Genomic DNA, 12279 nt, shown 5'->3' on the forward strand with positions numbered 1-12279 from the left:
TGGTAGGTCAACAATGGAAGCGATCTATCTTTTGAGGAGAGTAATAGAAAAGTATAAAGAAAAGAAAAGAGACATTCATATGGTGTCTATCGACCTTGAGAAAGCACATGACAGAGTGCCCCGAGATATAATATGGTGGGCATTAGAGAAGAAAGGGGTGACAAAAGGCTACATTGACGTGATTAGGGACATGTATGAAGGGGTGGTGACCACTATTAGATCGCCAGCTGGAGAAACAAATGAATTTCCTATCACTGTAGGGTTACACCAAGGATCTACCTTAAGTCCTTATCTTTTTGCTTTAGTTATGGACGAGTTGACAATAAATATTCAGGATGACGTGCCATGGTGTATGCTTTTTGCAGACGATATTGTGTTAGTGGATGAGACTAGAGAAGGAGTTAACACAAAGTTGGAGATCTGGAGAAAAGCTCTTGAATCTAAAGGATTTCGGATAAGCAGAACTAAGACAGAGTACATGGAGTGTAAATTTAGTAACAGTAACAATGAAAGCAGAGGAGAAGTGAAGATTGAGAACCAAGAACTGCCTAAGAGTGAACATTTTCGTTATTTAGGGTCAATTATCACAACAGCGGGAGAGATTGATGCAGATGTGGCCCATAGGATTAAGGCGGGATGGTGTAAGTGGAGAAGTGCGTCTGGGGTATTGTGCGATAAACGAATACCTACTAGACTCAAAGGTAAGTTTTATAGAACGGCTATTAGACCAGCTATGTTGTATGGGACGGAGTGTTGGGCAACTAAGAAACAACATGTAGATAAGATGAGTGTGGCTGAGATGAGGATGCTAAGGTGGATGTGTGGTAAGACTAGACAGGACAGGATTAGGAATGAGTGTATTCGGGAATGGGTAGGAGTAGCACCGATAGAAGATAAGTTGAGAGAGAATCGTTTGAGATGGTTTGGTCATATTCAACGGAGACCAACAGAGGCAGTAGTGAAGAGATGCGATGCTGTAACGGTAGATGGAAGTGTTAGGGGACGAGGTAGGCCTAGATTAACGTTGACTAGCGTTATAAATAGAGATATGAATCTACTTAATTTGACCAATGAAATGGCCTTTGATAGGGCCGCGTGGAGAAGAAGGATTCATGTAGCCGACCCCATTTGATGGGACTTAAGGCTTCGTTTGGTTTGGTTTGGTTTACTTTGCCCCTAAACTATAAAAATACATAAATAAATCCCCTAAACTATTGATATGTTTCACTTTGACCCCTTCTATTAGAGGGTTCAATTGATACATTTTTATAATTAAGGAGTTGATTTGTACACTTTTATAGTTTACATATAACATTATTGTATATATAGATATTTTCCCTTATCTTATAAATAATTTTTTTATTCATTTTATTTTATTTTTTTAACAACTCTTATCCTACTAAAAAAAAAAAAACTCTTTTATCATCTTGATGACCTCTTTTAATACATTTTAATAAATTTTCGTATTTTATTTTATTCAATAATTTTTTTAAAGATTTTTGTATAAATTTTATACTTTTTAATATATCAAGATTAAATGGATCTAAAATGTTTTAAAAAATTGATTAAAATATTTTTAAAAATTACTAAAAATATAAAAATACAAATTTAAAACTCAAAAATTTATTTTTAAAAATTCCAAACAGTAACTAGTTCATCTCCCCTTATTGTACTTTGCGCCTCTTAAATATTTTTAAAAATTCCAAAAATAAAAAATTACATTTTATCTTTGGTGACTAAAAATTTAGTCACCAAAAATCTATTTTCAGCGACTAAACAAATTTGTCACCAAATAGTTAGTTTTGACTAAAATTATTTAGTCACCGAATGAAAATTAAAAAATTAATTTTTATCTTTTTAGTCGCAAAAATCTATTTTTAACGACTGAATAAAATTTTTGTCGCCAAATAGTTAGTTTTGACTGTTAAAATTATTTAGTCGTCGATGAAAAATAAAAAATTAATTTTTATCTTTGGCCATTAAAAATTTAGTCACCAAAAATCTATGTTCAGCGACTAAAATTTAGTCAGCAAATGTGTTCAAAATTTTAGTGGGAAATTTAGGCTGTGTTTGGAAGGGTTTTCAAACTATAATTCTACCCCCACATTCTAATACCATGTTTGGATAGGGTTTTCAAATTATATGTCCACAACAACAGAAAACTCTGTGTCAGGCGGGATTTTCAATTTTTTTTTAAAAAAAATTTGGCTTAACCGGTCGTTCAACCGGCCGGTCAACCAGAACATGACAGATTTATTTATTTATTTATTATTTATTTTTTGCAATTGGCACTTTTTTTTTATATGTTTAATAAAACAATATTTTTGGATTTTTTAAAAAAAATTTATGAGCTTTTTACTAGATTTTTGAGTTGTGTGTTTGATTATGAGTTGTAAGTTTTTGTATTAGATATCATATGTCATATAAAAAATTCCTACTCAATTTAATAATATTTTCAAAACTCATTCACCAAATAAATTTTTCACACTTAAATCATAATTCCAAAACTCACAAACGTAAAATACAATTCTATTCTCAAATCATATTTAAAAAAATTCTACCAAACGCTACCTTAGTCTTCACACGGTTCTTTCTCTCTCTTGCTCTCCCTCTCTCTCTCTCTCTCTCTCTCACACACACACACACACGCGCGCGCGCACGATCAATTACCCCGCCCCTCATCTCAGCATCGCACACGACCACAGTGTCCGTCAATCTTCCACCGTCGAACATAGCCACCGCAGCTCACCATTGCCTCGGCTCCCATCGACATTCAGGTTATTCTGTCCTTTTCCGATTGAAGTTTTTGACTGATTTCGATACATGTAGATATAGTAGTGTATATATATATCGTAATCTTCGTTCAATTTTCTGTAGATTTCTTCGACATTGTGCTTGCTTTCTTTACCGATTAAAGTTTTGACTGATTTCGATTCATATAGTTATGCATCTATCGTATTTAAGTTTTGATTTTGACCGATCCATCCACAAAATTGTATTATCCATCCAACCCGTCGATATATCTGAACATCACGAAGGTACTCTCTCTCTCTCTCTCCCAGATAATTCCTCCTTAGAGTTGCAGATCTTGATTCACCATTGAAGAACCCTCTCTCGGAAGCCCCTCTCTCTTTGTTTCTTCTCTTCCTTTTCTTCTTATTTTACGATCTTAATCTGCTCCTAGGGTTTGGATTAAGGCCATAGAGTTTCGATTGATGGATTCGTTATACATCCCCTGCGTTGAGCATGCGAAGCAATGGCTTTCCAATTCCAATCATCCAATCGATTCCGATCCGAATGTTACTTGTATGCATACCTCATCACAAGTTTTTGATTTTGTGGATTTTATTTATTTATTTATTTATTTTCTTTCTGTGTGTTTTGGTGAATTTGATTCGTAGATGTGGAAATTCTGCCTCTTTTTAGATGCTCGTGCATGGCTCCATGGTGCCGGTCCAAGTGGAATGAGCAATACCATCAGGTAGAAATTGATTTCCTCCGAAAAAATTTGATTTTTTCCCTCTTCTATTTGATAATATCATGATTAGACATGCTCCATTAAATCACATATGAATTACATATCTGATAATGATATTATGGTCTTTGCTAAGTTTGCATCGGTTTGTTTTGGTGATTTTTATTTATCTACAACTCCCACTATAGTGATGAAAAAAGTTATGCAGTAAGTCTATGGTTTTGAGGCCTTTAAGAGTTGAGATCAATATAATGTATCAAGTGTTGTTGGTTGTCTACTATTAACAGAAGAAAACTATGTTGTCTTCAAGTCAGAGAATTTAGTGCAAACAGAAATATTCAGTTAACCTGGTTTTCATTTTTTAATATTACTTGCTGCTGTACCATGGTTATTCTGTTTTGCTACAGAATAATGTGATTACGGGACTTCGAATTATTGCACCATGCTATAATCTTTTAATCTAGTTCTTCACAAGAAAGATAAAAACCAATTCAAATTCAATCCCTTGCCAAAAGTCTATCACAACTTTGTTTTGAGAAATTACACTGGTTGCACTCTATTTCTGCAATGTCCTTGTGCTCCTCTTGAGTTGTTTTGATGAGCTCCTTAATTTAAAATGAAATTATTGGTAAATTGGGGAGCTGTGTGAGACTATTAAATTAAGGATTGCAATGTGGATCAAAGTATCTTGCCCCTCCTTGGATTTTTCAATTAATGATATTATTTTCAACTTGCAAAAAGTCAAAGTTTGCATTAGGGGGATTGGTTAGCAGGTCTGGGGTAAAGTATTTAGGCTGGTGATTTTGCTTTAGATTTGTGCTGACATTACTTGTTTTTGCTATACAACCTTTTGTACCATTTCCTAATTCCATGTTTCCATACCCATTTAGGCTTTAGTTATTTTAAACTTTGTGTCAATCACTTCTACATCTATATAATCTCATATTAAATAATCTGAATTTTTTTGTATGGTTGGGATTGTTTGTCTTATTTTTTGTTGAATTTGGATTGAAGGTTTACTTTAAGGATTAAACTAGGATTAGTAAGGGACCTATTTATACATCTTGTGGGATTATTTTAAAGGGAAAAAAACTCTACTTTAACTTGTTGGATTCATAAAAGCGAAGTTATTCATTATCTTCATTATGAATATGCCAAGGCTCCTCTATTTGCTGTTGGAACTAGTATTGGTGCTAACATTCTGGTATGTTGTGATTGCTGGATCTGTTTCATACCTCATATATTTAAGTTTGACTTTGAATGTTTCAAATTATTCTCTTAAATTGTTTCATTATTTTTTGTTTTTTGTATTCTACAGGAATACTGTGTAAAGATCACAATTATTATTCAATGCATGTTATGAGAAAGTTGTGTATCATGCATGTTACTTGTCGAGATGATTCAAATTATGTCTTTTCTTTTTTATATTAAAATATTCACACACACACACACACACACACACACACACACACACACACACACACACACACACATATATATCTGTTTTATGCTTTGTTTCCATGCTTGGCATTTAGCCATGATGTTAATAAGTTTGGGATTTATGCCCATGAAGCATTGAAATCTTTTTGACTGCTTTATGTTGTACTTGTTTTGAAGTCATTATTGAGAAGTAGATTCTTGCAAAGTGGAAGATCGGTCCAAGACAAGAGACCCTGCTCTTCTGTGGCAGCAAGTGAATTGGGTTTTTAAAGGCAAAGACACACAGTGGTTTAAGGTATTTGGTTTTAATGCTATATCTACAATAAGAGTGGCTTCTTTCTTTTTGTTTTTCAGAAATATTTTTCCTGCACCAACTACCATGCAAGGTTGCTTTTACTACCTGCCTTATTTGGGTGTGTATGTGTCTCTGTGTGGTGGTCTGTTTTCCTATACCTAATGCTTGTTATTTTGGTTGTTGTGGAAGAGAAAATCATGTTAAAGTAGACCCAAACAACTTCACCAAGTTTTCTAGCAATTTTTTAGGTTACAAATTTGATTCTAGTGAATTACATGCTTCATGAATTCATTGTTCAGAATTGTGGTGTTGACATATTGTCACATAGTATCTCTGTGAGAGTAACCATTTTGTACAAATAATGCCAAAGGTTGAGTCTGTACTCAATCTACCTCTCTACCCACATCCCATGGGGACTAAACTAGGCATACTCTTTTTTATTTTTATTTTTGTAGTATTAAATGGTAGTTTCTCACCTTTGTCCTCTACATGGTTTTACGACTCCCAACTCTGTTGCAGGGTTCAGATGGTAATTGCCCTATTTGGTAAGAAGAATTTTATTTATATGATACTAAAAGTTCTACAAAAATACTTCACATATTGACATTATTGTTTTGGAGAACTTGGAATTGTTTTGACATTATACAAATAAGAGGAGAAAAGAAATAACACATTAATTAATTATGTAAAAAAAGACAGAGCGGCTGTCACGGACAGCTTCCCCATGACAAATACGACCCGTGACAATAGACGGAATGTAATTCGGACCCGTAGATTAAGAGTCGAAAACGCCTTAAACTTAGTCGAAAAATGGCGTTCCGGAGGCGAAAATTCAAAACAGCCCCCGGACCACCGTGTGGCTGTCACGGACAGCTTCCCCATGACAAATACGACCTGTGACAAAAGACGGAATGCAAATAGCACGTGTAGGTTGGGAGTTAGAGCAGAAAATGCCTTAAACTTGGTCAAAATATGGAGTTCCGGGGGCAGAAATTCAAAGCAGCCCCGAACCACCATGTGGTTGCATGGACAGCTTCCCCATGACAAATATGACCTGTGACAACAGACGGAATGTAAATAGCACGCGTAGGTTGTGAGTTAGAACCGAAAACGCCTTAAACTTAGTAAAAAAAGGACGTTTTGAGGGCGAAAATTCAAAACAACCCCCGAACCACCGTGTGGCTGTCACGGACAGCTTTCCCATGACAAATACGACCTGTGACAATAGACAAAATGTAAATAGCATGCGTAGGTTGGGAGTTAGAGCCCAAAACGCCTTAAACTTAGTCGAAAAATAGTGTTCCGGGGGGCGAAAATTTAAAACAGCCCCCCCGAACCACCGTGTGGCTGTCACAGACAGCTTCCCCATGACAAATCTGACTTGTGACAAAAGACGGAATGTAAATAGCACGTGTAGGTTGGGAGTTAAAGCCGAAAACGCCTTAAACTTAGTCGAAAAATGGCGTTCCGGGGGCGAAAATTCAAAACAGCTCCCGAACCACCGTGTGGCTGTCACAAACAGCTTCCCCATGACAAATACGACATATGACAAAAGACGGAATGTAAATAGCACGCATAGGTTGGGAGTTAGAGCTGAAAACGCCTTAAACTTAGTTGAAAAATGGCGTTCTGGGGGCGAAAATTCAAAACAAAACAGCCCCGGAACCACCGTTTGGCTGTCACAGACAGCTTTCCCGTGACAAATACGACCTGTGACAACAGACAGAATGTAAATAGCACGCTTAGGTTTGGAGTTAGAGCCGAAAACGCTTTAAACTTAGTCAAAAAATGGCGTTCCGGGGGCGAAAATTCAAAACAGCCCCCGAACCACTGTGTGGCTGTCACAGATAGCTTCCCCTTGACAAATACGACCTGTGACAACAGGAAGAATGTAAATAGCACGCTTAGGTTAGGAGTTAGAGCCGAAAACGCTTTAAACTTAGTCGAAAATGGCGTTCCGGGGGCAAAAATTCAAAACAGTCCCCGAACCACCATGTGGCTGTCAGGGACAGCTTCCCCGTGACAAATATGACCTGTGACAATAGACAGAATGTAATTCGGACCCGTAGATTAGGAGTTAAGAGTCGAAAACGCCTTAAACTTAGTCAAAAAATGGTGTTCCGGGGACGAAAATCTAAAACAGTCCCCGAGCCATCGTGTGGTTGTCATGGACAGCTTCCTCGTGACAAATATGAAATTTCAGCTGTAACAAAGCAAATACAAAAAGTAGAGATGGTGTATATCTCCTTAATAAAACAAAAAAGTAGAGATGGTGTATATCTCCTTAATAAAACAATTGGATAATAAAAAAATTGGGAAAAGAAAATCTTGGGAACATTACTTCTCTTTTTTTCATGGGCACATTAGGACTTAAAAACTTGTTTATTTTGAGGGGCAAATTACCTACACCCCCTTGAAGTTTAGCTAAATTACATATTCCCCTTTGAGGTTTCAAAAATTACATCCTGTCCCACCGCTGGGTTGGCACCAATGGGGCTCTCTGATAAAAAGACTACCAATGTGACTTCCTTGCTAACATGGCCTTCCCCCAAAATTTCACCTTGGACATCCATAGGACTCTTTCCAATGGATTTCTTGTAACATTCTTGCTGAGATATTGGAAATTGCTTCCCCTAAAAGCTTTGACTCCATATGAGCCTGATGACCATTGTTTCTGTTTTTGTTTAGTTTCTAATTACTTAAAAAATAAAATGATTTTGTAATTGATTCCATGAAAATAATAACTTTCAAGTTCTATGTTATTATTTTTTTTATTATATATAATTGTAAATGGAAATGTTATTCAATAAAATGTTAATGGATATTATTTTTTTGTTACAAATTGATGATGTTGGCATGGATATAGTGATGTTTTTGGGACAGATTGATGATGTTTGCATGGGCGCAATTTACATTATATTTTTGTTTATGGAAAACATGCACACCTGATATGTTTTGTTATTAAGATTTTGTTTAATTTGGATTTTAATTGTTGGTTTGGATAGTATATGTATTTGTTGGATTATACTATGTTTATGGATTCTTATTTTCTTTGATATGTAAAATTAATAGTTAAGTTTTGTATATGGTTGGAAATTGAATGCTACAAAATGTGGAGAAATATTTTTATTAAATTGTTGAGAATCGAATGAATGAATGAATAATTTTGTATATGCGCGAGTTACAGGTGATGCAAAAAATATTACAGAACAATTTATAAAAACTAAATGAGACCTTTTAGTGATTAAACAAGTATTACAGGTTGGCTTTTGGCTACTAAAACTTTAGTCGCCAATTGTAAAAAAATTGAAACTTTTGGCTATTAAACTTTTAGTCGCCAATTGTAAAAAAGAAACTTTGGCTACTAAATTTTTAGTCGTTAATTCTCAAAAAGTGAAACTTTTGGCTATCAAATAATTAGTCGCCAAGTATATATGTTCAATTGGCTACTAAATAATTTAGTCGCTAAAAGTTAAAAAAAAAAAATATATATATATATAATTATTGTTAAAAAATACATGGCGACTAAAGTTTTAATCACCAATAGGTCACTTTTGGCTACCAAATAGTTAGTTGTCAAACATACAAGTTCAATTGGCTATCAAATAATTTAGTCGCTAAAAGTAAAAAATATATATATTTAATTATTGTTAAAAAATGTATGGCGACTAAAGTTTTAGTCACCAATAGGTCACTTTTTGGCTACCAAAAAAATTTTAGTCGCCGATTGTCTTTCCTGACGAACTATTGGCGACCAAACTGGTGATCAAATATATTTGTTGCCAAAAGTAATTGGCAACTGAAATAAGGCTTTTGGCGACTAAAATTTTAGTTTCCAAAAGTGAAATTTCTTGTAGTGTAGTATGGTAGAGTTTTCATTTCAAAACATAATATTTTCGACTTTCAAACCAAATAAGTACATATTATATTTTGGATTTTGTAAAACAAAATAATAACTAGATTTCGATTGGAGCACTCATAGTATCATCCACAACAGTACCATTAAAAAAAATTTCCTACCATATCTCAGAGTAAGACTTGTAAAAAAAAGGAAAGAAAAGAAAAAAAACAAAGACTAACAGGAACAATGCTACAACCAAAAGACAATTTATATGAACACCATTAAAATTGCATTTGACCAAAAATCTAATGTATATGAGCACTATTTAAATTCCTAATGCATATCAAACCTGTAATTTTATCAATAAATACAAAAATTGTGTCTTTGTGCAAGTATATTCGAGCTATTTCAATAATAAAAGTATATCATAAATGAGAAGAAACATAATGAAAAGATAGCAATATTCATTCAAAAAATTATCGTATAAAATATAAATAATAATGCTCAGGCCACATCATAATGAGAAAAAAATTATTGGTTGTTTCTGCATTTCATTTCTAACCATTGCGCTATTGAGGGACACCTCTTCTACTATGATTCGAGATGAGTTTCTCAGGCTTCTTGTCTCTAATTTGTTGTACTATTTTCCTTTATGTCCAATCCAAGAGGGAAAAAAAAAATTTCCTTAGTGTAGCACATATACACACACAAAATCAATAATACAAACAAACACACATGCAAATCAATTGAATGAGAAATGATAGATTTATAGCATACATGGAAAACACAGAAATATTGAAAATCCAAAAATCACAATCAGAAAAGTAGCAACACTTGATCAATATGATCGTGAAAGGATAATATATAACTTTTAATCGGATAGACTCAATAGTTTAAATTTGAAGATAAACTCTAAGAATTATAGAAAAAAGAATATCAAATACATTCTTCTAAGAGAGGAAGGGGGAGGGAGGAGTTTTCAAAAAAATAAGATAAATGTGTGTGTGTGTGTGTGTGTGTTTGGGGGGGGGGGGGGGGGGAATCAAATCAATAAAACTCTAATCACAAAAGTAGCAACACTTAATCAGTATGATTGCAAAAGGATAATATATAACTTTCAATCGGATATATTCGATAGTTTAAATTTGAAGATAAACTCTAAGAATTATGGAAAGAGAAGATCAAATAAAATCTTCTAAGAGAGAAAGAGGGAGGGAGGAGTTTTCAAAAAAATAAGATAAATGTGGGGGAAAAAAAGCAAATCAATAAAACTCTAATAATAAAAGTACTGAGAGTAAAATATTTCATTTATTTTTTAATAATTAGATTTGGAAGAAGAAAAAAAATCAATTTCAAATTTAAAGATATATAAAATAAGATAAATGTGGGGAAAAAAAAAGCAAATCAAATAAAACTCTAATAACAGAAGAATTGAGAGTAAAATATTCTATTTATTTTTTAATAATTAGATTTGGAATCTTAAATTATATTTCATCATATCCTCGAAGAATTGAGAGTGGAATATGTCATTTATTTTTTAATATTTAGATTTGAAATAATATATTATTTTATCATGTGTTGTCACGACCCAAACCCGCCCCTAAGGGTTTAGCATCGTAACCGGCCAATAATCCATGATTACCAAAGGCCTGCTTAACAGTAATAACAATTATACAATAGGAGGGGCCGGCGGAAGCCTGTAAATAATAAAATATAATGTCCAAAGAGCTGTGAGGACCTAAATGCACAAACAACTTATATATATATATATATATATATTTACCGATACACACATAAGTCCAAGTCCATATCCAAACATATATGTCAACACTTAGGTCCAAAACACGTCTAAGTACAAAATAAAAGACGTATTGGGGAATTAAATCCCAAAGCCAAAACAAATTATGAAACATTCACTTGACTTCATATAGCATTCAAAAAGGGTGGATTTAGATCACCTAAAAAGCCTTGACATAATGGTTTGGAACCTCGCGGTGAGGTACAATAGGTTAGCTTGACAAAACGGAATCAAGTCGATGCCGCTAACTTTGCTCTGGTGCTTGACCATCGAGTAAGAAGCAAAAGAATTGAATAGATATAAGTACCGAACTGAATAGGATTGATTGAATAACAGAAGGATATGATTGTAATCGAATTGAGCTTGACTTTGCTTGTTTAGGTCGGATGCTGCTTTTTAGACACATAGTCAGGGAGCCCACTGTGAGTAACAATGTTGTAAAGTTATGTTCAATTATAATTATTTTCTGAATGATTAACTGTATTGCTTTCTAAAATGATATTGTTGACGGAATGAATGTTTGTCCCATTGTACTTGTGGCATTCATAGCAACTGACTGTTACTATTAATCTTGCCATGCATGTATCAATTTCCATCTATATCAACAAATCTTACAACTAAACTTATGAGTTCCTTAAACACTCTTGAATTTCTTATGTTTTGAGTACATTACTTCAAATTCATGAGGGTAAAGAGAGGAGTTCTTACCTAGAGTAAACAATTTGAGTTGTCTTCAATGTTTTCCCTAACCCTCTTTTCAATTTCTTCTTCTTCTTCTTCTAATCTTAGTTGAACTCTCAAATGCCTACTCCTCCCTTCTCTCTCTACGTGTGTGTGCAAAGGACTCAACTGAACCCGCTATCTTCCCTTATACCAATTAAATGGATAAATAGATGAGTAGGATTTTAATTAATTCAACTAAAGCTAATAAATCATTTCTAATTAAATTAAATTAATCCTTATCACAATATAATCTTTATTACATCAAATTTCATTATATTAGTGTGATTTAGGCTCTAATTCCTACCCAATTTCGTAATTCTAACTTGTTAAAGTTAATGAATCAGACAGGTTTAATTTTCACCCTAACCTATCTATCCACAATAATACAATTCAAATAATCACATAGCAATTCAATAACACTTCATAACACATAATCACATAATTAACAATAAGCATATAATCAACATAATTAATTTACTTAATTAAGGAGGTGGTCGTCACATGTGCATAGCACGGGTGACATGCTAGTAATAGAAGAATTGAGAGTAAATATTCCATTTATTTTTTAATAATTAGATTTGGAATCTTAAATTGGATTTGATCATATCTTCGAAGAATTGAGAGTGGAATATGTCATTTATTTTTTAATATTTAGATTTGAAATATCTTAAATTAGAGTTGGTCATATTTTGAGTTCTATATGCATA

The 12279-nt window shown here is 33.6% G+C and overlaps 1 long non-coding RNA gene across 1 annotated transcript; it reads left to right on the forward strand.

Moving 5' to 3' along the window:
* The first annotated feature begins 1183 nt into the window (after positions 1-1183).
* LOC145810239 (uncharacterized) lies at positions 1184-3465 on the forward strand. The gene is made up of 3 exons (XR_014353819.1): positions 1184-3038; positions 3185-3306; positions 3427-3465. It is a non-coding gene; the product is annotated as an uncharacterized LOC145810239 (long non-coding RNA).
* The last annotated feature ends 8814 nt before the right edge of the window (positions 3466-12279 follow it).

This window comes from Camellia sinensis, chromosome 2, assembly GCF_055761805.1.
Source record: "Camellia sinensis isolate YWXY chromosome 2, ASM5576180v1, whole genome shotgun sequence".
Taxonomy (NCBI): domain Eukaryota; kingdom Viridiplantae; phylum Streptophyta; class Magnoliopsida; order Ericales; family Theaceae; genus Camellia; species Camellia sinensis.